Genomic DNA, 25,964 nt, shown 5'->3' on the forward strand with positions numbered 1-25,964 from the left:
CATGCCATGAGGTTCTGTGTCCCGAAAGTTGGACCAAACCCTGCATGTAGTCAGTAGGAATTACGTCACATACTGTGAGTTTTCTTTCATTTCTTTTTTCTTTTTTTTTTTTTATTTCCAAGTTAAACTCTTATGGTCCCTTCAAGGCATCTAAATTTCATTTCAAAGGGTGATTTGAAAAATGTGTGTTGCCACCGTAAACTAGATGATAGTTTCCTTCACATTTTGGTCTGAGATTATGAATCAAACATTGGCTTGAATTAAAAGGGGCAGTGAAGCCCAGTGAGTGATATTATCATGTGAGGAGGTTGTATCAGGCAGGGTGTCTTTGGGTGCAAGTAACAGAGCAGTCCCCACTCAAATTAGTTTTAGTAAGGGAACGTGCACAAGTTTCCCTTTTCTCTGGAAGTTCGCCTTATGCCATATCACTTTTACGGAAGACCTACGTTCATACCTGCTTTTGCTAAAGAAACAAAATCCAAAGAGGATTTTCACTTTTACAAAATGGTGTCTTCCTCTTTGCTTTATTCCACTTCAGCTTACAAAAGTGAGCTTTTGGTTCGCAGGGGACATCTGTATTTCACATGGCGGAAGTCTTTAGGTGGGAGTTACCCCAGGTGCAGGATGTTAGGGCTCCTGCTCTGCTTCTCTGTGGCTCTCTTGGTGCTCTGCCTTCCTCAGTGTGTTGACACCATCCTCTAATTAGGTCTTAGATGGCTATAGGACATCCCAGCCATCATGTCCTGATGCTTCAGTCCAGCAAGAAAAGGGGCCATCCCTTCTCTATGCCTTTCTCTTAGGGAACAAACTTCCTAGAAGCTCATTACTAGGCTTGCTTTCCCTGGAAACCTACCTCGGCCAGCCCACTGGTGATTTTTTTACAGCCATCTTTTCTTGGAAGTGGTGGTAAGAACACACCCATCCTCTTAGTGCTCTCTGTGATGTGACTAAGACATAGCTACCCATGACATCACCAAATTCATGTGGTGCAGCAGAAGGAACATGGGCTGTGTGGAGTCCGAGCTACATTTGAATCCCATTTTCACCCCTAAATAGATGTGTGACCTTGGTGAATGACTTACCTTCAGTGAGCATCACTGCCCCTTGGGTAAAATATGAGGATGACCCACCGAGAACTTGGGAGAATTCAAGCATGGCACACAGTTCTGGGTAGACATAGCTCAGTCATTATTCCCTTTCCCTGCATGCCTTTTTATCGAGTGGTTCTTGGCGCTAACTTGCTAGCTAGTTTGCACCATTCCTCCTAGGTATAGGTATCCGTTTTGCAACCCTATCTTCTAATTACATGTATGGTATAAAACATAATTTAATTGAATGTATGAGCCTACAGCTATGTTTGATGTGAATGCATCATATATAGACATAATGTGTGTGTGTGTGTGTGTGTATATATATATATATATATATGTTATATGTACAGCACATATATCTTCAATCAACAGGTACATATTGAGGAGATATCTTAGGTTCCATGTTGTTCCAGGCACCCCAGTGTTCTGCCATGGTGCTACTCAAAGCGTAGCGTGCAGATTGGTGCCAGTTGACGAACTGTATGTTACTGGTCTGGGACAGAGAAGTACAGAAATTGAGAGTAAACATTTAGACACATCATACTTTGACACTGCTAAGACATCTGTACCCGTGTTCGTCCTTGTGATCCTTCATTTTGATCGTATTCTCCAAAAGTACTGGTGCATGCCAGATTGAAAACTAAAACAAAAACAAAACCAGCCAGCCCTTCGTGGAGTCACCAGAGGAGTTTGCTAGAACAGACACGTGCTCAAGCTGCTCCCCGCCTGCCAGGTGCTGCAGTTTATTTGTGGAGTGAGAAGAGACCATCACACAAAGTCGTCAAACAACAATACAAAGACAACAGTGAAAAATAATGTCATGAGGCAGTCATAAATGATCCAGTGCCACACCAGTGGTCGCGATGACACTTGCCACAGATGTCCGTAGGGGGACGAGGTGTCGAAAAAGTCTTCCCTGAGCAGGTGGATTTGTTTTGATTTCCCCTGCATTGCGGGCCTCCTGTCAGGGTCTGCTCCGTCCCTTCTCACTCGACAGCCTGACGGGTTAATCTCCTGGTGAGCGAGGGCCTGTGAATGAAGCTGGATGGAGTTATATGTCAGCCTACAACGGGCACACTCTAAGTATCCCGCTTCATTTTCCTTGACGGCGCTTTGATGTTAGCCTAAGACACGTCAGATTACAAGGGACGTCATGTCATGTGTCAAATCAGTGTTGGGGCTCCATCCTGACACTTTAATTAGTACGGGTGGAAGGAAAGGATGTATTGTTTTTCTGTTCCAAGGCAAAGACCCTAACACCCACTGAGAACTGTTAGGTTCTGCCCAAGCCCCTTTTAAAAACACAGCCTGTACCCCCTAGGATAATGGCCACAGTGTCAAGCTAATGAAAAGAGCCCCCAGCCAGGAGATATAAACCTCCCTTGACTCCAGTCCACCAGCAATGCCTTGTGTGAGCTATGTCCCCCAAGTGTCCTGTTCAGTAACACAAATGCTTCTTAATTATTGACCTTGCAGGCTTCCCAGCCTTAAAAAGTAGCTACTAATGCTTTCATATACTTCACAGGAGTATTAGCTGTTGAAATCATGCCTCTGACAGTGTGTCAGATGCCACAAATGATGCCAAATGGGGGGAGGGTAGGCTACTGTGTGTGTGTGGCGGGGGGGGGGGGGGGGACGCCATTGGAGACCTTTGCTTTTAAGAACCATTGTCAATTACCAGCAGTTTACTCCACAGCTGGAAACACCTGCAAACACCTTGCTTTGCTTGTGCCACTGCAAGCAAGTGGGGGTGTCAGAGTTCAGGGACGTATTCTATCCAGAAAAGTGCCCAGGCATGAACGTAGCCCTTTGCCATTTGCGAACGTGGCCCTGAGTAATGAGAAACCTGCGCTTTGCTGTCTGCTCCCGGAAGAAGGTCGTCCAACTTAATACTGAGTGAAATCTCTGAACGTCAATAAGCTGCATTCACTCTGACATCTAGACTCCTGTGTAATTAAGACCTCAGGTCTGGCGCTTGGTTTATCAGTGTGTCACTTCTCATTTACATAAGACTTTGGTTTTTCCCACATCTCTGCACAGACGCCGCCAAAAAAAATACTATTAACAATGAAAGGGCTGAGGATAGAGTTACACAGCCCATCGTGTCTTTAATCCCTGCTTAACATTTCCCTTAAAAAGAACATTGCCCTATTCGGAAATTAAACGCAATGTGTTAGATGTTCTTTATGGAGGGAGAAGGGAGGTGGATTTTCCACTGCTTTATTTTGAGCTTGAAAACATCCGATTTCATGCCCTTTATTCAACTGTGAGGCAGAATCTGCTGCATAATTGGAGGGTGGTTTCTTCATCTCTCTTTTAGAAAACAACAGACTCTTCTCACCTCCCTGTAGCTGGATGCTAAAAACTCAGACTGGACTCAAAGATCCCCTAGGTGTGTTAATCTAGTTTTGTTTATTCAGACTGAAGTCTGTTGGGGGAAACTGGATCCTACAAAGGAGAAAAGTGACTTCTGGGCTGCTGGAAACCATCCTTCCCTCCCCATGCAGCTTTCTCCAGGGCAAGGAGCAGTGGGGACCCAACACTTTGGATGCCTCCTCTTCCGACGTTAATGGCTGTGAGGCAGAGTTCATTGTTGCAACTCAAATGAGAAAAAGCGCATCCAAGAGAAGTTAGGGGACTCTCCCAAGACCACATGTGGAGTTGGTTATAGGACCTGGGAAATACTGCAGCCTCTACAGGCCTTTATTTGCATGCCAATATAATGTACTCATCTGCCAAATTAGGGATAGGGAAAGGAGTCTAATAAAAAGGTACAGAGGGGCACCTAGGTGGCTCAGTCAGTTAAGCGTTGGACTTCAGCTCAGGCCATGATCACACGGTTCATGAGTTGGAGCCCCACATCAGGCTCTCTGCTGTCAGCACAGAGTCTGCTTCAGGTCCTCTGTCCCCCTCTCCCTGTGCCCTTCTTCCGCTTGCATTCTCTGTCTCTCTCAAAATAAACAAACAAACAAGTAACTTTTTAAAGAAGGCACAGAGATAAGAGATTCTGGTTCATAGAACAGGATTCCAGGCCCTAAGATGTCTGTTTTAAGTAGCAAGCCATGAATAAAGGATGGAGACTTGGGCTTGCTTTCAAGGGTCCTCCATTCCAGCTCTGTCACTTCTACTGTGTGACCTTGGCCAAGTCCCTACACCACTCTGGGCTTCAGATGCCTCATCTCAGAAGCAGATTATTATGGTGCCCCCTTTGCAACATTCCTATGAATACTAATGAAGTAATTCTCATAAACTACTTGGAGGAGTAACTGATGTAAACTTAGCTTTCAGTGAATATTGCCTATTAGTAGTAGCACTGCTACTGTTTTTATCCAGATGGTTAGTCCCTTCTGAATGAGACAAAAACAGTGATTGACTCCACTGCTGCCAGATTTTCCCCATGTCTGTCCTCAATATCTGGACAGTCCTAGGAGGCCCAGGCAGCCCTGGAAGGCACCCAAGAATCTAGGTCAGTTCTCAACCTGGGCCCTAATGAGAATTATCCCAGGGAACTTGGTAGTATACTGAGGGTCCCATGCCTGAAGATTTTTGTTTACTTGATCTGGGATCCAGCTGGGCATCAAGAGTTTTAAAAACTCTCCAGGTGATTCTAACGTTAAGAACCCCTCAGCTAGCAAAAGGCCCTATTAATTTTGATACTGAAAAAATTCCCTGAAATATGAATGGTACAAGCCATTATTTCCCAAGTATAGTGTTTACTGCTGATGTTATGTGAGATCCTGATAGTTCAGATTATTTGTATGTTGATAGCCTTCCAACTATTTTAATGTGAATTAGGAATAGATATTTCACAAGTGATATTCTTGAGATTTAAATTCATTAAAGCTAAAAGTGGAAGGGAATATATATAAATTCAATTTAAATAAAATACCAAGTATCTTTATGCATTTATGGTTTAAAAGTATGACTTTAAAACATAAATGACTAAGGTTTGGGAGATATAGTATGAAACAAGTATGGCTATAGTCATAATTTTGAGAAAATATGATAATTCTAAAGAATAAAATTGAGTAATTGTACAACTTTATCATTTGAAAAATTAAAGGTAGATTTATGGTGGAATATAATGAAACTCTGAACCCATCTAAGAACACAAATTTCTTGGTGGCTAGTAACTTACTTTGGGGATGCAACTGGAGATAAAAATGTTATTCCATATTTACTCAGAACTATAATTATAATTACTGTGTATATACTGACATGGTTAATGATAATGGCATCCTGTATTTTAAGAATGCCTTACCATTTACAAAGTACTTGCACTTACATTATGTAATCGGATTGCCTGATAACTTGCTGTGGTTGGGCTATTGGACCCTCATCACAGCTGGGGAAAATGAGGCCTAAGGGCTTGGTTAAATGGCCTGTCTCACGTTACAAATAAGATGTAATAGTGCAGGGCTGGGACCTTGTCATCCAAATCTAAGGTAGAACTTCTCATTTTTACCACTCTTGTTCTTTTTTTTTTTTAATTTATTTTTGAGACAGAGAGAGACGGAGCGTGAATAGGGGAGGGGCAGAGATAGAGGGAGACACAGAATCTGAAACAGGCTCCTGGCTCTGAGCAGCCAGCACAGAGCCCGACGTGGGGCTCGAACTCACGGACCGTGAGATCATGACCTGAGCCGAAGTCGGACACTCAACCGACTGAGCCACCCAGCCGCCCCACCACTCTTGTTCTTCTAAAGTCTTGTCCATGTTGCCTGCTCTCTCCCTTCCACGTTAAATTATAAAATCTCCCAAGGGCATCTCTGTGACCATGGATTTCCTTTCTGATAACTGGCTCCACTCTCAAGAGCATCCAGTGTTACTTCCAGTATTAGAAATTAATTGGGCCAGTTAAGTCACATATATACAAAACCACCCTAATGAGGCTCCTAAAAGTCTCTTCGCTTTATACCCTTGACCAACCCCATTTTTTTTCCAGACAGTAGCCAAAATCGGACAAATGGACAGTAGCTGTCCATTTTGCTTTGCATAAATTCTAAGCCCTGCACCGCCTGACCTGTCTCCCATCTCCTGGCACTCTGGGCCAGCTCATGTCCTTGATACCCTCAAACAGGCCACACTCTCGTTGCTTCATATCTAGACAATATGTTGTTTTGTGCAGCAGGAATGGTCTCCCTCTCCCTCTCTACCCTGCCGAGAAAGCCTCGCTTCAGTATTGTCTCCACAAAGTGGAATTCTCTGACCTCCTAAGTGGATGAGACCCCCTCCCCCACCCTTACTCTTTCGTACAGCAGGCAGATCTTTCCTTCCTAGTCCTTATTATGATTTGGAATTATTTATTGGTGTGAAGCTGCATGAGGGCAGGGAATCAGTCATCTTCATACTGGTTTTCTATTATTCTAGTTCCAAACTCTAGCACGGAACTTAGTACATGGTAGTTGCCTAACAAATTTTGTTGAATTGATGAACAGAATATGAAAAGGCTGTGGGGTAGCTTACCCTCTCTGAGGACAGGGCACAGTTTTCACCTCCCACACTGACAGCAAGTTGGGAGGTCAGAAGTGTTTATAAGATCCTCAGGGCTGATCAGGGCTGCCTGCAACTGTACTATCCTGAAGCCACTGTCTATACCTGACAAGTACTACAAGCTGGGTACTTCATATAGGAAATGACAACCTGCCAGCAGCTTCCAAGCTGCTTTTTAAGGGAGAGAACATTCTAGTTAAACCAGGGTAGGTTTAAACCAGAGCGCTGCCAGCCCCACCCTTCCATGGCTCCCCTAGGAGTTCCCAAGGTGGCATATAAGAACCCTGCAGTTTTCAGAACACAATTTTAAAACCATGCATCTAGTAGATAAATACAGCACCAGATGTTAAAAGTCTGTATTTTGTTCCCAATGATACCACTTTCTATTGCTGAGCCAGGAAGTTGCTTTTATTGGCCAACTTTTAGTTTCCTTACCATTATAATAGATATAATACTGCTTATCCTACTTGTTGGATTGTTTTGTAGACAAAATAAGAGAAAATGAAAATATTTTGAATAGGTAGAAGCACTTTATATTATTATTTGAGCCTGAGTTACACAGATATGATGTCTTCTCTATAAAGGCTTTTAAATGAAGACACACTTATTTTCACAGATACAAAGGCGTCCCAAAGACATAAACACAGTGAAAGCACAAATGCATTATTCATTAGTGTTATGGATTTAGGTGGGTAGTCAGAAAGAAACAGTGTTCTATAGCAGGAAGGTCTTTGCCTGCGAATCAGGAGACCTGATTTTGAACCTACCTTGTCATCCAGTTGCTATCTGTGGGAATTTGATAGGTTATGTAACCCATGGAAGCTTCTATGACCCCCATCTATAAATTGCAGGGGGCCAAAGTGGGTGGGAAAGCGGAGAGGGGTAATGATATTACAGTAGTTTGGAGGATCCCGTGAAGCAAGTAAGAAAGGCCTCTGGAAACAGCAGAGCGTCTTAGCAATGCAAGGCATTAGTATTATCCAAGCTCTTGCATTGCTTAGGCAAGGGGAAGTCAAGGAGTTGTCAGGGAAGGCTGCCCAGAATAGCAAGGGAGTACCAAGAGCGACTTGCGTAATGACAGGGAGAGGCCAGGTCTAGCCAGAGAACGTGTGCTTCGGGCGAGGGAGCAGCCTGGGAGAGGGCTTATTTCCAAGGAGCTGGCAGGACCCAGCCAAGACGGTGAGTCGTCTCCCCTTCCCAGGAGCTGAAGTGGCTCCTAAAAGCTCTGGATTACAAGGCAGAGGACAGCATCCAGGTGGGCAGAATGTGTTAAAAGGATCCCAAGCACACTCAAGGATGTTTGTTTTTGATTGGAAGATAAGGATTAACTGGATTAATGGAGCCTCATGGATAGAGAATGTGCAGACGCTAATTACCCCTAAATTACAGTGGATTCCATTGGAATTGTGTATTCTCCTCTACAAGCCTAACTGCTGCCCCTCCTTCCCTCTCTCCCTTCCTCCCCACACAATGCTAAATGAACATGTCATGGTAACTGAGATGAAAGGCCTTGAAATTTATTTTCCACTTCCCTCCAAGATCTCTTGTTTGCAAAATACAAGAGGAACTAGGTTACTAATCTAGTTTCAGTTTATTCCATACCAAAAAAAAAAAAAAAAAAAAGTGTATTCCAGGGTCTCAAATTTCTGGAAGATTTTTTAAAGCCCTCTTTCCTTGTTATGTTTCTCTGCCACACTGATGGCCTAAATAAGTGGTTCTCAGAGTTGAGTGTGCTTCAGAGTCACCTGGAGACCCTTTTGAAGCACATTCCTGGGACCTACCCCCAGACTTTCTGCTTCAGTTGTTCTTAGGAGGTCCCCCAAACTTGCATTTCCCACAAGTTTCCTGGGAATACTGATGGTGGTGGTCTAAAGACACACTTAAGAACCACTGAACTAGGGAAAACGAAAGCATTTTGAAGAACCTGGTCAAAGGAAGAACAATGCAAACCTCAAAATCCTGGGGCTGCATTTCCTGGGAAATGGAGGTACAATCATTCAGAACTCAAAAACTATTTATTTCCTAAGTCAAATATGCATATTATCTTGGATGTTGTAAAGCCTGTAGGATAAATGTGCTTTTTTATGCATGGGGAATGCATAAAAGTCTGTAACTGGAGAAAGTTCTGGCTGGTGGCCTCCACCTGCTCCCCCATTCACTCTGGTTTGCCCACTGCCTCTCCTGTGGATTACTGTTGTCAAGAGTTTTTTGGCATCTCCACAGCCATCACACCTCCAGAACCCTGAACATCCCCTCTGCCTTAACCTTGCCAATATGTGTTCAGTCCTGTTCCACATTTATTCATAGATCACTTCTTCTGTGCACCACTGGGTAAGGCTTGGGCTCCCTTTGCTAATGCCTTTAGAACTTTGCAAAGCACTGGACAGTGAATCAACAGATTTGGGGGTTCTGGTTCTGGCTTTGCATCTGTCTGGAAAGAACACTCTAAACCTCTGGGCATGATTTACTCATCAATTAAAGGAGAAAGTCTAGCTAGATTAGTGGTCCTTCCCCTTTAGGAGAAAATGAAAATTAAGTGTATAGACCTATTCCGGGAAAATGCACATATGCATGACATGCAAAGTGTTGCTTACAATTTTTAAGCTGCATAAATAATAGTATAGTAATAGCAAGCAATAATAATAGCTGGCATTTATCAAGTGTCAACTTTATGCCAGACACCGTGCAAAGCACTTTACATGTATTACCATATTTAATCCTTGCAACAACCCTGTGAGGGCATCAGGCCCAGTTTCTAGATGAGAAAATCATGGCAGCAACAGGAAGGAATGCATCTCAGGTCACCTAGTAGTACGCAGCAGAAGGGAGATTTAAGGCAATTTACATTGTCCTGAAACTGATAAATGGTCCTCCAGGTTAAGAAGGGACCCTGTACTAGGTGGTATTTCAAGTTCCTGAAGCTCTGAAGTCCAAGTATTTGTATCTTGCCCCCAATTTTCCTAGTCCTGAGAACCAAACATCGGGGAATGACCCATGGTGTTCTCAAGGCTTTTATGCATCAGAAGTGATCACGAAAGTTAGAATATAAAGGAGATTTGGGGTTCACGCTCGCAAAGCAAGTCACTTCTGTCCTTTGTGTCTGTCTTAAAAATGAATGCTTTCTTATCATGACTTCTAACCAGAGGCAGCCTCCTCTCAAGGCAAGGGGAAATACCCATCTTGGCTTGGGCAGGTCAGTGATGTGACAAGATAAAGGGCAGATCCTTAATGAAAACCACTCTGCCTCCTGCCAGCAAAGGAGTTTTCTTAGTGCATTTCAAGTCCACTAACACCTCTTCCCAGATCAATGGCTTTTCATAAATGCACCAGGAGATCTTTGAACCACTAATGCTTCAGGGGCTGTTTAGGTTTGGAGTCAAACTGTTTAATATAACTCTCCTCCAAGTCTGGCTCTATTGAAAGGTCTCAGGAAACAAGGCGGGGGGATGTATAAAAAGCAGAACTGCCATAGCCAAGTGACGTCCCCCCACCTAGGCCTCCTGTTTATACAAGCAAATTGGACCAGGCTGATTACTTGCAGGAGGGGAAAGGAGGAATGAAATGACACATGGGTCATGGTAGAGAGTTGAGTGAAAAGGAATCAGATTAAAGGTGCCTTTCGATTGGAGGGGAGCAATTCATTTGCTTGGGGATGGAGGGAGCCATTGATTGGCTTCATCAACAGATTAAGTCACCAACAGATTAAGCACTATAATGAATATTGCACTGTGCCAGGGAGGCGTGGGCCAGGCTTCCCTGTTCCTGGGAAAATGAGTGCCATTTTGTTTAAAACTTCTTCAAGCACTTAAGCTAAAGGAAGGATCTTTCCCAGAAGGTAGAGGACTGTCAGCATCAGGAGATATTATACCAAAGGGCTGTCTTCCTTGTGTCTGTGCTATGCCCACACCTGCTTTCACAGAGCCCTTGGTGAGAGCGGTAATGAATAGTAATGGTGATAGTTGGTATTTCCTGAATGTCCCTGTCGGCACTGTGTTCTGTCTTTACCTCATCTAAACAGCACAGCAGTCTTCTGAGGCGGATCTTCTGCTGTTACCCCACTTTTAGATGAGAAAACTAGGTCTCCATGTAGATAAACAACTTGATCAATGTCACATCCATCTGGGATGGGAATCTAGATGATCTTGTCCACTTAACCACCTGTGTCTATCTACCTGTGAGAACATGATCCACCATCATTGAATGTTTTGTTCATTTACTCCTGAAGATCTGGGACCTAGTGATTATTTCATGTATCACCTTGTTTAGACTTCAAGCCCTGTGAGGGCAGCGACCATGTGGTTTCTTTAATTTATTTCCCATCAGAGTTCCTGGTAGAGTAGAGACCTGATCCCTATCATTTATCCTTGAAAAGTCACTTTTTTTTTAATGTTTATTTATTTTTGAGACAGACAGAGATAGAGTGTGAGCTGGGGAGGGGCAGAGAGAGGAGACACCGAATCTGAAGCAGGCTTCAGGATCTGAGCTGTCAGCACAGAGCCTGATGCAGGGCTTGAACTCACAAACTGCGAGATCATGACCTGAGCCAAAGTCGGGTGTTTAACAGACTGAGCCACCCAGGCACCCCAAAAAGTCACTCTTAACGCTACTTTAGAGTTTTATGGATTTTTTGATATAATATTAATATAAAATCACCACATAAAATATTGCTTTAGGCACCAAAATTTTGGAAAGATAAAAAGGAGAAACCACAAGAAGTAACAGTGATTAACATTTTGCTATACAGACTTCTCCTCTTTTATGTGTATAGGCACATAAAAACATACCTTAAATAGGATTACACTAGGGGTGCCTGGGTGGCTCAGTTGGTTAGGCGACTGACTTTGGCTCACGTCATAATCTCACAGTTTGTGAGTTCGAGCCCCACGTCGGGCTCTGTGCTGACAGCTCAGAGCCTGGAGCCTGCTTCAGATTCTGTGTCTCCCCCTCTCTGTACCCCTCCCCTGCTCACACTCTGTGTCCCTCTGTCTCTCAATAATAAATAAACGTTTAAAAAAATTTTTTTAAATAGGATTACACTATATACATTGTTTTGTAGCATGATTTTTTGCTAACAACATATTGTGGACATCTCTCCACATCAATAAGCCTAGATCTTCAGTTGTTTGTATGTCATAATCTTGCAGTGTTCCAATGTGTGGCCAGGTCAGAATGCAGTAATCTGCAGTCAATCGACTGGGTGCTCCCTAGTATTTGCTTGTCCCTACAAGATGCAGCAAGCCTCCCTACACCTACAGCTTGCTGCTTCTGTATTTCCATCACTGCTCTTGGCCCCACTTCTTGAAAACGTCACTCCCTCAGCAGTTGCTTGGATCACAGTTCTCGAAATGGCAAAATATATATGCTGTCTGTTTCAGGATGCCTTGGAGACTTATACGATCCAGTTTTTAATATAAAAATTTGGCTGTGGCATAGCCCTTAGAACAGAAGGAAGTCACAAGTGCCATTTCTGACTCAGTCCCTCCGGACATACTAGCCTTCTCTCCTGTGAATGCTCCATCCCTGGAGTAGACACAACCTGGGGCTTGTAGCCACTTCCAGAAATACCCTGTCTGTGAAATTGCAATGGACAGCCAATAAACCCCGGGTCAGGGGTTAATGAATGCCAGGAAGAGCATGGGAAGAGGAGGCAGGCTGGAGGTTTGGGAGTCTGGGGAATGAACCACCCGTCTTTTAAGTTCCTGGGCTCAAGAGCATCATGGGGAATCACAGGTGGCTGTAACTGTATGAAGACCTGGCCAGGTATGAGGGTGGAGCTGGGGGAGAATTCAGGGTGGCAATGAGAGTTAATATAAGGTACAAGCCTGGGAGCCCTATTTATTATTTTTCATCAGCCAAAGAAGGCAGTTTTTAGATTTAGGGTTTTTTTCTTTGATGAGCTGTCACCATGGTGATAGAATTGGAAATTCTTTTTCTGACAGCATTGCTGTTAAGCCATTTGTTGAATTATTTGCATACCGTGACTCTAGAAGGCCCCCAGAGCTGTGTGCTTCCCTCTGTCAAGAAGAAAGTTGGTGTCAGCATCTCTTGGGTTCTTTGCCACAGAAATGTCCAGGTTTCCTGCATGCCTGGTCTCTAGCAGGTATTCCTGGATTCCCCATAGTGCATCCTGCAGAAGGAACTCATGAGAAAACAAAATCAAAGAGAAGAAAAAAGTGAAGAACTTACCATCTGTTCCAGGGAAATTTGAGTCTCTCTACTTTTCTCTGGACCCATGTGGTTTGGTCTCTGGTACATCACGTCTACAGAATCCACCACAGGGCAGAAGTGCTTGGAGGAGACATGCAGTAAGTATGACCTTCCAGAATGATCCAGGCACTTAGGAGCCCAAGTTGCTGCTTCCATTACTGGGCTGGAGCTATCTGAATTCACTTCTGTTCTTCTGTGAGTGATAGTTTCTTTAAGATTCCAGATGGATCCAAGATAATTTTTGAAATTCTCTTAACTTTCTGACTGATTTCAAAACTGTATCTGGAAAAGTGCCTTCTTCACATCCTTCTCTGACTTGGGCCCAGTAAAAGGATGGATTGCATTCTGAAACTTGCAGCACTTTTTGCCCTGACTCACACTTCCATTCAGACCTCTTCTCTGAAAAAGCACCAGCCACAGTAATGAAGAGCCATATCCTAATGAGAAGAAATTGAGTTTACTGATTATCTTCTAATTCAGTGAGACTTGGATGTGTCTGGAGACTTCAGGAGTCGCAGTTGGCCTCTGATCCCATGGCCCTGTGAGAACTCTATATGCCTAGGTAGGACTTTTTTGAAGCTGCCCCTATGTCTTGGGTTTGTGTCTTCTCATTTTGTCTCTTCTCTGCCCCCATTCCTCTGCTACTCTTCTTTAAACACAAGTAGGGGGTGGTGTATTCTGGGTTGCTATCGGTTTGCTTCTGGAGGATGGGGTGCGTGTGACAGCTTGGGCAAGGCACGGAGCCCAGGCTGTTTGTGTCACACTCCGTTCCCAGTGACAAACACTGCTGCTCGCCTCCCTGTCCAAATCTAATAGCACGTATGTTCTCCCAGTTCCGTGCTGTTGCTCAGGAAACGGAAGCAGCAGCATGATCTAGAGTAGGATTATGGCTTAGTCAACCTTAAAGCCTCGAAGCCCTTCTGGCAACTTCTGGCAGGAAAAGCCTATCTGCTCCCACTGCCCAGGGAGAGGTTTGTGATAGACAGGTTCCTCTCCATACTGGGAAGGTTTGCCTCCTGAAGTTAGAGAATATGTGTCTGCCCACAGCTCACACTGGGGCAATGTAGTTCTCAAACTCTAGGATCTCAGCCAAATCCCAGCCTTGCTGCTCACGAGATAAGGCACATGAGATAAGTGCTTATTAAGCACAAGCTGTTATCATAGCCCCTTCAATGGCTCTCCTCTTCCTCCCTGGGTGGACTGGCCGTCCTGGAGTTTCCCAGTTGCTAGACCTTAGTGCTGCTCTCCGGATTAAGTTCCTGGCTCAGAGGCTTACCAGCTGGATGATTGGTCATGTTCTTCACCTTTCTGATCCTCCCGTTGGTTATTCATAAAAGAAGAATAATTATGCCTATGTCCCAGCCGGTTTTGAGGATGAATAAAATAGCACTCATGAGGCCCATAGCTCAGGACACACCCAATGTGACCTTCTGGCAGAATCTAATTCTCCAAATTCAGGATATAAATGTTTCCACTGGGGAGAAAAAACAGTTCTTTCCCTTTCCCTGGATTCAGTCCTTGGTCCCTTTCTGAAAATGCACCTGCCCCTTATATACCTGCTCCCCTCTGTCTGAGGAGATGGGTGAAGCACAGGTGAAAACCCAACCTCTGGCTCCCTTACACACACACTGACACACTCACCAAACTTTTCTATCTCTGCTAGCACATTGCAGAGAAGGCCTTTAATATGGTGGGGGAGCCCAAGAGTTTGGGGCACAGGAGGCAGGGTGAAGATTCTAGGAGACATCCGTGGGAGAAGGTAGCTAGGAGTAGGATGGAAAGAGAACAGAAGGTAGGAATGAGGAGGAGGAGACAGAGAGAGAGAAGAGATTTCCCAGTGAGCTTAGAAGCCCCCTAGTTTCCTAGAAGGCTTTGGGGAATTTACCATAGCTTCTTGTCACTGCCAACGGCCTCCTACCCAGAGGTCTAGAGCTGTCCCTAAAGAATACTAAGGACCTGTGAAAACCTTTAGTCTTATAGTCATTCTTCTTTTAAAAAAGTGTTTTTAATGTTTTATTTTTGAGAGAGAGAGAGAGAGAGAGAGAGAGAGAGAGAATGAATGTGGGAGGGGTAAAGAGAGAGGGAAACACAGAATCCAAAATAGGCTCCAGGTACTGAGCTGTCAGAGCCTGACACAGGGCTCAAACTCACAGACTGCAAGATCATGACCTGAGCTGAAGTGGGACACTGAACCGACTGAGCCACCCAGGTGCCCCATAATCATTCTTCTTTAAATGAAAATTCCACTGCCTCCAGTTTTTAATAGAACCCTAATATAACACAACCTTTTTTTTTTTTTTACAAAGAACAACCATTTTCTTATAATAATGGAGGAAATGAAACCCCAAGTCCATCTCTGCCAAGAGACTCACTGCTGTAGATACCAACATGTGGACCTCATGGAAGAACTCACACTAAAGCCTTCTTTGGTTCTCAGGACCTTCTTTGGTGTGCTTGCATTATATGCCTGTGTGTATCTGGACACTCATGCAACTCCTCACCATAAGATGGCCATCCAGAGTGATAAAAATGTGGCTGGTGTGACAATAAATAAATTGATTAGGAAGTTTTCAGGAACTCACAGAGAGTATGCTCAGATAATGGAAGTCAGAGCTTTCATTTTCGTAGGACCCTTCATATAGCCAGAGAATATCATTTAAAAAATTTTTTTTAATTTTTTTTATTACTGAGACACACACACACACACACACACACACACACACACACACACAGAGTGTGAGTGGGGGAGAGGCACAGAGAGCGAGAGGGAGACACAGAATCTGAAGCAGACTCCAGGCTCCAAGCTGTCAGCACAGAGCCCGACACAGGGCTCAAACTCAAGAACCGTGAGATCATGACCTGAGCCAAAGTCGGACGCCAACTGACTGCGCCACTCAGGCCCCCAGGGAACATCATTTTAGACTGGGCGTCTCTAGAAGTACAAACGCTACAGTGCTTTCACTAAGAAGCACATTTTTGCTTACTACCTGTTCATCATTTGCTCATTTTCTTGTGGAGCAATGCAGAGCTTTAAGCTTGGATGGGGTGTGTTTCCTCTTGGTGAGTTTCTGTGTTTAAGCACAGAGCGCATACTCTATTGTTTGTCATGGCTCTTGTTCCCTTCGGGAGGGGAGTTAGGGCATGTGCCAGAGAATTTTGTCTCCTTTACACACCCTATGTTTCATCTAAAACAGTGACAGGTCTGAAACCACTTCCTGCATCTTCCTGTTACCCCAGACACATTTTGTCCAATAGGATACCCTTAGCTGCAAGAAACATTAATCTCTGACTCGTAGAACTGATCAACCTTTCATTATTTTCAGTGGCAGGATTGTGTTTGTACAAGGAAAATATAAGAAATACATAGTGTATGTAAACACAGTCTGCAAACATCAGTTTATATAACAATTTCTCGCTCATTCCCACTTTCCACAAAAGCTAAACCTCACACACTGCTGGGGCTGTGTCCATGCTCCTGGGTGTTTAAATGGTGCCCACATAAAGAAGGAGGTGATGGGCATCTAGTTCAGAGCATTTAAGTCTGTCTACCTGGGAACCCAATAAGACAACCCCCTCTTTACATCCACCTTCCTTCTTCCCTGCAATTCTGCCCAGCACAGGAAATTATTCTTCTACTTCCTTGCCCCTCAGAAGCTCGGGGAAACTCTCAAAGACTGTCTCCCCTTCAAGACTGCTAATTGCCACCATGAATCCATTCTTCTCTAATGCCCCCGCACCAGGACAGAGCGAAGGTAATTCTGAGAGGCTTTGTCCCCTCACTTGGCTCCACCTGGCACAGTTGGTCTCCTCAGACCTCAGCTTCTATCATTCTTCATCCCATCCACGTCCAGTCCTGCTGCTTGGCAGAGAAAGGTTAAGAAAGGGGTCTCTACCATGTGCCCATCTGTGTCTCAAGTCCCTTCACAATCCTTTTCAATATTTTTCCCAACTGGAGAAATCTTTGGATCAGAGAATTTACTAATTCTGACTAATCCAGTATACCCCAAGTACTTAGTGCTTAGATCAGCACTGTCCAACTGAATTCTCTATTATGATAGAAATGTTCATTATGGTAGCCACAGCTACATGTGACTGGTATAACCAATGAACTGAACGTTTAATTTTAATTGACGTAAATTCACATAACCACATGTGGCTAGTGGCTGTCCTGTTGCACAGCACAGGTCTAGATTTTTCAAACTTAAAAGCCAAGAGTTAATTTCTTTGTTCTCTATGTTGTATAGGACAATCCATCCCTAAGGCAAAGGTAGAATATATCCTGTGTGCTTGGGTACAAGAAAGTGTATGGGTATTGGTGGGTGTGGTGTGGAACATATCAGTTATTGCTTCAAAATACTATCCCCCCATAAATAAATAAAAAGCCATGCCATACTGGTTCAGTCAGTGGGAAGCCCAGAATCTGCCCATTGCCCATCCCTTAAACCTTATAGAAGATACTGAGGGACCTCTGAAGGATCACAGGAATTCTTGGAACTTGCTTTGGAAACCACTGAGCTAGCTTATATTTGAAATCCAGTATGGTTCTGACATTTTAAAGATGTAGACTTGTTTTGATGAGGAAGTCATGCCTTCAAAGGGGTGGTGACTTACCTTAAGGTACACAGCTAATTCTTTCAGGAAAGATCTGAAAGCCAAGTCTGCCACACCTTATCAGAACTCTTTCCCCTGCACTTTGTGGCTTTCTACAAGATATTAACCTGGATGCTACACTTTTCCATCTCCCCTGAAGGTACTTATTTCTTGGAGAAAGGGACCAGTCTCTTCCTCTAGCACTGTGAATGACAGGGCTTCTACCTGTCATCAATGGGGAGAACAAACTCATTATGCTGGCATTACAGGATGTGAGGCTAGCCCTCAGGCCAAACAGTTCCCACAACCACTGCCCTGTCTTCTCTAACCTTCTCTTTCCCTATAAACAAGTAGCAACCCATTATTTCCCATCCTGCATTTGAAAATGCAAAGGACCTCCCTCCTTAATTCTTTTACCTATGGAGAGAACTCTGTGTTTAAATTGAATTAATTGGGCTGCCCTAGCAAGTGAATTCAATATAATGTATAATGACCCAAATTGATTGAGATTTATTTCTCTTACATAAAGCCCAAAATGCATTTTCCATGCATGAGTGGCTTGGTCCCAAGTAATGACTAAGAGAGACCCAAACTCCTTCATGAATCTCTGGAACCTCCAATAGGATGACACCTAGGTTCAAGGCTAGGCTTGTCTGCAGCTAGGAGGATCGTCAGGGAGATTTAACAGTCCAGGCCAGTCTCAATTTCTTTTCTCATTTCCTTGGCCAGAGCTCAGTTACATGATCAGGCCTAACTGCAAAGGAGGCTAGGAAATGTAGTCTAGATACGTGCCAGGAAGACAAAGAAATGGATTTGTCCAACAGCTAACCATTCTCTTCCACCCTTCTAAGCCATAGAATCCTTTATATGCAAAAAGCCAAATAGGAAATATTTTCAGCTTTACAGGCCATACTGTCCACTTCTGCATTGCAATATAAAAGTAGCCATAGACAATATGTGAACAAAATGGCATGACTGTGTTCCAATAAAACTTTATTACACAAATATGCAGTGACTGGCCAGATTTGGCCTAAGGACTGTAGCCTGCCAGTCTCTTTTCTGGACCAGGGAACATGCGTATTCCTAAACAAAACACAGAACAGGAACATTTTGGACTATTTACAAAGAACTGAAAAAAAGTATGTGTATTTTCTGTGGATGCTGGAGGCAGCAAAAGCAAATGGATTATGAGGCTATAGGAGGTGTCGGGGGACTTATTTAATTAGTCCTTTATAAAAGTGGAATATTTTCAGCTATGCTTCGAAGGAAAGGCATGATAGCTATGAAAAGAACATTTATTAAAAATGTAGATTTCAGGATTCCACCCTCAGTATTTTGGGACAGGGCCCAGGAATCTGCATTTTTGGCATGCTCTCCAGCTTGTTTTAAGCAAATGGTAGAGGTGGTAGGTGATCACAATTTGCTGAAAACTGCTAAGCCATTAGTTTTTCTGATTCTCATGGATGTAGCAGTTACGACATAACTATGGGCCTTCTGAGTACATAGGAAATAAGATGCAAGGCATAGACAGATTCACTAATCTAGATAAACCTAATCCCCTTTTCCTTCAAGGAAGCTATGGAATGTATGGGAGTGGGAGTGATCCTACAGGTCTTTCTAGTTTAATTTTTTTAACTGAATTAGCTTGGGACAGTAATTAGCGACAAATTGCATATGGCACAACCCACAATTGGTTGTGAAGCAAGGAATAGAATCAAGACTTCCAATGAGACTGTGACTGGCAGGCAATGTTGTTTCATTTAGGCAGTCCACCACTTGCATCCCCTCCTCTGAAAAATGGCAGCTCCCAGATCTGAGAATGACCAGTGTTTGCACTGGTGAGAGAGTCACAGTCGTAGGGAATGAGTTGACACAGTTGGGTGATTCTGATTCTTAACACAGTATCCCTTCCCTTTCCCTCCCCATGATGCAGCTCAAAGTTCTGTGAAACAACCCTGGCCAGCACTTCCCCTCCTATCACCCAGCAGCCCAGAGTAGGAGGAGGCAAATCGGCCTGGGAGAATCAGCAGAGGCTAGGTGTCAAGGCTGGGTGCCAGTGGACACCCAGCAGAGAGAGGCAAAAATTTGCTCTCTGCAACCTTGAGGAAGTCACCGCAAGAGTGCCCAGGAAGAGGAGTCCCTTATGCCAGCCTGTGTGTTCATGTTGCAAAGATGTAGTTGCAATAGAAGGACAAAGAAAACTGCCTTCTATAATACTGTATGTTAATTATACTTAGAAAAAAAAAGACAAGTTAAAAACAAAACAAAAACACTGTGTAGGCCAACAAAAACAAAACAAACAAACACATAAAAAAAAGAAACATAAGTGCCATCGAGCCCTCCCCTTTCCCCTGGATCAGCAGTCACACACCTCAGAATGGGTGGAGATGTTTTCAGTCCCTTGGCAAGAAGACTGCCCTGCGCCCAGGAGTGAAGAGCAAATCAATATGTGTGTTTGCACAGTTCAGCGCCCAACTCAGAGATAAGAAGAGGGAGAAAGATAAATCACTGTAAGGTTTCTTTCTCTGGTAGAGGATGGGAGTGCTGCATTCAGATCTGATTTCTAGGCACAGGAATTTGCCCTTAAGTGACGTTTCCCACCCCATCCCTCCAGGGCGAGGCCTGGCAGCCCCCTGTCAGCTGTCTGTCTGTAATCAAGGGTTACCAACTGAACCTGTATCTTCAGCTCATCAGCTTGGCTGTGCCCTGGGGTCAGGGTGGTACTCTAGCACTGAGCAACCCCATCTCCCTGGGAAAGGCAGCTTTCATTTTTATTTTAGTGCCCTTTGTAGCAGCCCTCTGATGACTTTGATAAAATGCATACATTCAGAAAATTCAAGGTGGAAGGCACCTTGCCTTGGTTCACTTCCTGATTTCCATGTAAATAGGAATCACCTTGGGAGCTTGTCAAATTGTGGTTTATGGTGCACCCATCTCCCAGAGATTCTGACTCAATAGTGACTGAGGTGAGGCCTGAGAACTTGTATTTATATAAGCTTTCCAGGTAATTCTAATACAGATGGTATAAATGATGCTGGTAATTCTGGGACAAATGGTGTAAGTGGGAGACATAAAGGACTGGGGAGGAGAGGGAGGGTTTGGGGGAGTTTTGGTTTGTTTGTTTGCTTTTGAATTGCTTTTTGGAGATTTAGAACCATAACCTCACTCAAAAGTGAAACCTAGCAATCTTATCAGCCTTGCATTCAAAAAGAACTTTGTTTTGTCCGACTGGAATTTTTCTCCAGCTTAAGCCCTTTTTTCTTTCTTTGATCCTCATTGGCTCCAGATTGCTTCTCTGACTTCTCCCCATATAAGCAAATAAATGAAATAAAACTTGGGAGCTGCTTGAAGACACTAAGGCATTCCTTAGGCTTTTCTTTCTCTTACTTTCTTCTTTTCCTTATAGACAAAATTCTTCTAGGACTGCCTCCTAGGACCAATTATCTATGCCACTTCTTCCATGCTTCCTAGTTACTGCTGTAGTACATGGCTTTGAGGTCAACCAGGAAATTTGGCCCCATTGCCATGTAGAGGCTTATGGGAAGCATTCAATGGACTCTGAGGGGCTGGCTGCAGATGGTATGTAGTTTGGCCCGCCCTTTCCACCATGCTGCAAGCGAGGGCTGGCATAAGTGTTATGAACGCCCCCCAAGGTAACTGCTTTCCTATCCTTAAAAGCTTTTTGTGAGAGCCTCCAGCATTGCTGGGTCTATGCCTTTCCAGCCCCATTTCATGCCATAGCTCTTCTTGGCTCACTCCTTGACTTTTCTGTGTTGGGGACCCCCAGTGCCTGGGGTGAGCTGGGTTATTAGGGAAGAACAAAAGAAGAGTTCCAGAAGAGTCTGGAATGGGGGGGAGGGGTGGGCAAAGAGGAATCACAGATGATCATGAAGCACCTGATCTACTGACCTCAAGGTAAAGACTACAGGTACCCCTAACTCTAATTAAGGCTCTACTGTATATGCCATATATTTGCATGACTTTTCCAAGGCAAGATTAATTGACCTGCAGATCCACAATGACTTTTAAAGGTAGATTGCAGGTCTAGTCCCAGAAGGTGCAGAGTTTACTGGAAAATTTAAAGAAGTTGCCATCAAGCAGTGATAGTTTACATCACAAGGGATGACAGAGTGTGGTGACATGTGAGCCATGTGACCTCAGAGAGCTCTCTAGACATTACTTACGCTCTCTAGACATTAGTAGGTATATATGGAAAAATGATTCCATCAACAATAAGTAATGTTTACGGAGCATTTACTACATTCTTAACATTGTATTATGTGCTTTATATAATATTTAATTGAAAAATCATACTAACCCTATGTGGTATATTCTTTGTCCCATTTCACAGATGAAAAAATGGAGGTATAGAGAAAGCCAGAATCTGTGTGACTAGCAACATGCTCTTAACACTGTGCTGACATCAATCTCCTGTTTTATTGTGGACTGAATGAGGTGTGTATGAGGAGTTTAGTGCAGTTCGTAGCAGATAGCACTCAACAAATGATAACTACACATACTATGTATGTTTAATGGATGGGTCCATCCCAAATGATGTGATTTCTCAATTTATAGGAGTAGATGCACTTAATGAAGAATGAGGATATTATGTTTTGCTAACCTTGCACATTATCATGCCCTCTCCTAGGAAGGCTTTCTGGATCCCCAAAAGTCACTTCTCCCACAGTCAGCATGATGCCTTAGTTGCTAGATTTCCCCCATGAGCCTGTCTTGATTTCTGCAGCAGAAATGTTGCCATTTGGGCGCACCTGTTTCTGTATTAGACTAAGCTTCTTGGTGCAGTGACTGTATTTATTGTTCCATACCACCAGGACTCAGTCAGGAGACTCTCTTTTGCTGACTGGCTAGTATGTCTTATTTAATGCTTAACAAGAGACTTGGGGATTTGTCTTAGAGCCTAGGAGCTGGATAGTTGAACCATAACCATGGGACATCAGCTACTCCAAACCTTGTGAAAACAGTTGCTGATTTGCTGGCTTTCCTGGTTGGCTGCTGGGGGTCACTGGCCCCTGTGAGGCAAATGAAGGGCACTTGGCCAAGAGGAAGAAAAGAAGAAAGGCAGAAGATGAAACAGGAAGAGCAGGGGAGAGAAAAACAAAAGAGCATAGAAAGTAATGTTTGCATAGAAGTGTAAAATTTTTAAACTGAAAAATCCTTAGAGGGTGCCTATTCCAATTTCTTAATTTTATCAAAAAGGTTTGAAGGCTGTAGACAGGTTATTACATAAAGTTACACAGCTATGGATTATGTATCACTTTTGGACAATCCTAGCAGAAACCATTCTTGCCTGTGTGTGTGTGTGTGTGTGTGTGTGTGTGTGTGTGTGTGAACATGCATATTGCCAGACTCTGGCTTCTGGGACCCCATTGCTCACTGGCTCCTGAAACTCAGAATTCCAGCGTTCTTTTGCAGATGTACCCACAGCCTTTAAATGCACACCTGCAGGAGTTCTCCCACTGGATTCTGGGTCACCAGGAAACATGCCCTGAACCTGCCCTTATAGCAGGAGCATTCCATCTTGCTCATAAGAACAGCTGCTAAGAAGGGGCAGGTAGTGGTAGTTGCCATGACAAGGAGGGTGGCCAGAGCTGCTCCTGTTTTATTCTTTCATAATATATAGAAAATCTGCACTGGGCCAAATCTATCTGTCAAGGGTTTTGCTTTGTTCTCATTTGGTTAGGTGGTGTGCAGTTTAGTTTTGCATGGATATGCGGCCCCCCTCAATAACTAGGTTTTACTTTTTGCCCTTTTGGCAGTTTTGTTCTGTAGCCTACAAAGTCATTGCAGCCTTGTGAGGTTGCTTCTTAATCCTCCTATGAACAAGACTTCCCCTTCTCTGCCCTGTTCCCCATCCTTCACTGCAGCCCCATGTACAGAGAAAGCTGTTGCCAGCTCAGAGAAGCAAAGGGAAGCATTTGTGGCTACGTGAGGGAAGCTAGCTTGACATGAGTCTCGACCTGCCCCTTTTTGTTGACCTGTTTTAGACTTCGCAAAGCCGCAACTGTTCCTGTTCTTTCTCTTCCAGACCCCATCTCCCCAGCCTCCCGCCCCCACCAATACTTCAGATTTCTTGGCTCTCACCAAATTTATACTGACTTACCATTCCATGTCTTTAGATATCCAGGCCCTCAGCAATTTGGGCTCAGCAAATTCACTAGATACAGCAAGAGAGAGTATGGGAGACAGACTATGTGTAATATATAATGACCGGCCATACTTCCAGAGAAAACGACCTTGAGTTTCTCAGGCCTTGTGTACGATGTCAGAGACTGTAGTCAGTTCGTGTGTGTGTGGTAAATCTTTAGAACATCAAAAGTAAAAGAACATTACTGTCCTTCCTTCCTTTCTAAAAAGAACATTCTCTGTACTCTAAGCCCCAATGGCAAGCAGGAGTCTAGATTTTTGTGTGGCATCTTATAAGTCTTTTGTTCTTTTCCCTTACCTCCTCAGTGCAAAAACTAGCACATGCTGGGCCCGTAGCATGAACAAGACAGGTAGAACTTCTCTTCCCAGGGATCTGACAGTCTAGGAGCAGCAGGCAAGCGCAGGTAAGCAAATACATATGTGAGATGCTTTGGAATAAGTGGCATGAAGTCATAGAAAAGGAAAACATGCAGAGGAGACAGGATGCATGCGACTTTATATTTCGAGGTCTGGTGAGGACTCTCTGAGGGGTGGACACTTGGGCAGAGACCTGAATGAGTAGAAGGAGTCAGTCTTGCTCAAAAAATGTCCATCAACCCAGGAACTGCTTCAGGCCCTGACTGCCCTGAACTGCCTGTATAGCCCGGGTTCAATTCTAGGTGGGTCTTTGCCTCAGTATAGGCTTAGGGAGGGGTCAAGCAGCCGCTGAACACAGAGTAACCCAATCTTGGCGACATGTTGGCCCTTTGAAAAATGAAACCTGTGTTCAGGTCCCCCAGAGCACAGGGATTTCAGTTTTAAAGAGATGCCCCTGCCTGTATCCCATTTTGCAAAATTTCAGCTTCTCCTGGAAGAGGGCTTCCTGCCTTGGATCCTGGAGGCCCTGGTATGCTTACCTCCTGAGGATACCGGCTCTCTGAGTATCGTTGGACACGGAATCTGGGCAGTAAGCTCACAGGATAGTAGGGTGGAAATAGAGGCCCCAGATGTTGTGTGCAAGTGGGTGATGAAAAGTGTGTGGGAGGTGGGGACCAGTTACAGGGCTGGTTAGTGTTCAGATTTGTGGGCTGCTGCTCGAATTATGACATCACAGAAGGATGGGACAAGTTGTGAATCCAGCAGCATGAACATGGCTTTTCCTCTCCTTAGTTCCCCATGTAGCTGGCAAAAATTCTCTTAAACACAAGATGAAGCAATGCAGCCTTGCAGGGGGGTGTGGGGGAGGACGGGACCCCTGTTGATAGCTCACATTTTTGGCACCTGCTGTGCACTCAACACTGGGGTAGGCAGTGGACATGCATTACTTTCCTTAACCCTCTCAATATTTGACACAGTAGGTCATAGTACTCGTCTCATTTTATAGATGCAGAAAGTGAGACTCACAGAGGTTAAGTAACTTGCCCAAAGTCATCCCAGTCGGATTCAATGGCCAGGATTTAACTCAGGCCTGATTTAAGAGTTTGTATCTCTCTATCCTTCACCATAGTGTTTCACTGCCTATTGGCTTAGGCGCCAGACCTGCCAGAGTAAGACAAATGGAAAGAGGTGACCTACCTTCCTAAAGGCGTTTTCTGAAGTGCTTTCTAAAGCTATGTGATACGGGTAACTTTCCCGAATTCACTCAGTAGTTAGTTTCTTAATGGATGAATAAGTAGGATCAGGGGTGGGGGTGGGAAGCAGGGAGAAGGAGAGACATGGGTGGAGAATGATTTCCAAGGCTGGATCTTTTCTTTATTTGACTCTAGTAAATTTTAACAAGGCCCTTAATAAAATCCCAGTGCTTAGCAGAGCCTCCACGTTTACAAGTCACTGGCCTGGGGCGGAGGAAGGGAACTTGGAATCCTTGGAATCCTGGCGCAGAGCTTAGTCCTGCTGACCTTTTGTCGGATCAGGTGAACCGGACTGGTCAGAACAGGCACCATACTCTGAGTGCATCACTCCTGCCAGATACATGGACCAGGAGTCCTGACGCTGGCACGAGAATGTCTCCAGCTCCTTGGAGCTGGCTCCTTAGAGGACTTGCTCCAAGCCAGTGGATGAGATGTTTGGAAGAAATTCTCAGATACAGTCATCACAGGTCTGCAGAGCTTCGTGTCATTGTGCTTTGGAAATGTTACAAAATAGTCGTTGGTAATGAATACTGTGGTGATCGTCAGAACCCATGTCTCATTCCCCAATCTGTAAGATGCCCTTTCTCACACCCCAGAAGTGACTTCCACCAACAAGGAGGAGTTATCATTGTTGGTATTAACTATTTAGTGGGCAATAAATAATATGTATAACATATCAAAGTATAAATAATAAAAAATGGCAATAAAACGGGTTCCTGTCTTCTAGCACTTAAAGAAAAAAAAAGCAAAGCAAAGAAAAACATTTTCCTGCCATTGAAATCCTCTGTATAGAGTGAAAAATGAAATT

The 25,964-nt window shown here is 44.1% G+C and overlaps 1 protein-coding gene and 1 long non-coding RNA gene across 4 annotated transcripts in view; one reads left to right on the forward strand and one right to left on the reverse strand.

Moving 5' to 3' along the window:
* The window catches only part of SLIT3 (slit guidance ligand 3), a 594,639-nt gene that overhangs the window by 254,192 nt on the left and 314,483 nt on the right, over positions 1 to 25,964 (forward strand). The window lies entirely within an intron of this gene.
* LOC125173707 (uncharacterized) lies at positions 1,786 to 24,605 on the reverse strand. Of its 3 annotated transcripts, none has more exons than XR_007155128.1 (4): positions 24,443 to 24,605; positions 23,503 to 23,556; positions 12,561 to 12,711; positions 1,786 to 2,120 (listed from the first exon to the last, which is right to left on the reverse strand). It is a non-coding gene; the product is annotated as an uncharacterized LOC125173707 (long non-coding RNA). The 3 variants fall into 3 exon arrangements; XR_007155126.1 differs by having other exon boundaries at positions 12,561 to 12,723; XR_007155125.1 differs by lacking the exon at positions 23,503 to 23,556.

The sequence above is a fragment of the Prionailurus viverrinus genome, chromosome A1, assembly GCF_022837055.1.
Source record: "Prionailurus viverrinus isolate Anna chromosome A1, UM_Priviv_1.0, whole genome shotgun sequence".
Lineage (NCBI taxonomy): Eukaryota > Metazoa > Chordata > Mammalia > Carnivora > Felidae > Prionailurus > Prionailurus viverrinus.